The following is a 1,641-nucleotide window of genomic DNA, read 5'->3' on the forward strand; positions in this document are numbered from 1 at the left end:
CCAAACCTTAGACCAACCCATTCAACCTACAGAGGAAAATATCATTGAAGATCTAAGCCCTACCACTAACCCAATCTCTCCACCCCAGACCCAAACCACAAACCCTATACCATAACCTTTTCCTACCACACCACCTACTACACCTCCCCATATTTCCAATCTTTATAGAAGAAACTTTGATTTGATAATAGATGCTATAAAGTTGAGGGGAGAAAATGCTGAGTTAAAACAGGAGAATGATGTTTTGAAGGCTCAGTTGGCCCAAACACTTTCACGAATTCAAACCCTGGAGCAGGAGGTTGAGAAGACCTCAGCTGCCCCAATACAGGGGGAGAATATTCCAACCGTTGTGGCAACTGGTGCTGATGATGTAGAAATAGTGGTTACAAGAGAGAAAGCAGTTGATGGCAATGGTTTGAAAAGTATATTAAATGCCTATGCTGATAGTGATGATGAGGAAGACAGTGGTGGAAGGATGATTTTTGATGAGGATTATGAAGGTGATAGATCTGAAGATGATGAACAAAACTATGATGTAAACAATGAAGTAATGAATACAGTTGAAAGAGATGTTGATGATAACCTATTACCAAATGAGAAAGATATGGAGGATGATGTGGAGAACTTGAATACTGATCAAGTGGCTACAACAGATATTGCTACTGATGTGCAGACTGATGCTGTGATGAATGAAGAAGCTGCTACTGTGGAACTTGTACTTACAGAACCATAAACAATTAAAGTAAGTTCCAAGAGAGTAGAGCATGATGAGGAGATGGAAAATTTGGAGAAAGATATTGATGAGTTTCCCTCAGAAACAGAAAGTGATAAGAAAAGAAGACATGAAAAGGGAAAAGTTGTTGCTGATAGGGATAATGAGGAGGATGAGCCTAAAAGGTCAAGTGATGATGAAGAAGAGGAAGAAGATGAGAGTGTTGCTACTGCCAGAAGGCTGGAACAAGTTTTAAACGAAACAAGGGGGAGGGAATTTATTGCCTGAACCCCTACCAGAGAAGAGCTGGCAGAGCAGGAAACACTCATTGAGCAATCCAACATTGCAAAAACTTTTGATGATGAAGAAGAAGTTGAAAATCAGGAGGTAATTGAAACTTTGATAAATTTGAAAAGAACTGAAGAAGTTGATAACTCCTTAGCTATAGTTGTGAGTATGTTCACTCAACTAAAGAATCAACCTGAAAAGGAACCTCAAAGGAAACCTGAGAGAGAAACTGGTGAAACAATTGATCAAATTAAGGAAAAACTCTCCAAGTTGCATGAGGAGTTTGCAGAGAAAGTCAACAGATTTGCAAAGATGTATTTGAGAAAAAAAAAGGCCAGAGAACAAGATGAGAAAGAATAGTCTTCTAAGAAGGGAAAATGGGATGACAAGAATAAATACTTTGTTGAAACCCCTGAAGAACAAGCAAGCCCTGTAAGGCCTATTCCAATTCAGATTGTTAGGCATGAGGACTTACCAAATCCTGATGATGAAAAGATTGATGTTGTCAATGAGTCAACAGAAAAAGACGATACAACTAAAGATGACAATGATGATGATAACCAGGATAATACAACTGAGAAGGTTGATATTATATCCCTACAAGTAGAAATGACAGAAGAACAAAGGGGAAATATTCAACA

This window comes from Bidens hawaiensis, unplaced genomic scaffold (genome assembly GCF_021521415.1).
Source record: "Bidens hawaiensis isolate Kalapana, Puna unplaced genomic scaffold, B.hawaiensis_p1.1 tig00038045_1, whole genome shotgun sequence".
Classification (NCBI taxonomy): Eukaryota; Viridiplantae; Streptophyta; class Magnoliopsida; order Asterales; family Asteraceae; genus Bidens; species Bidens hawaiensis.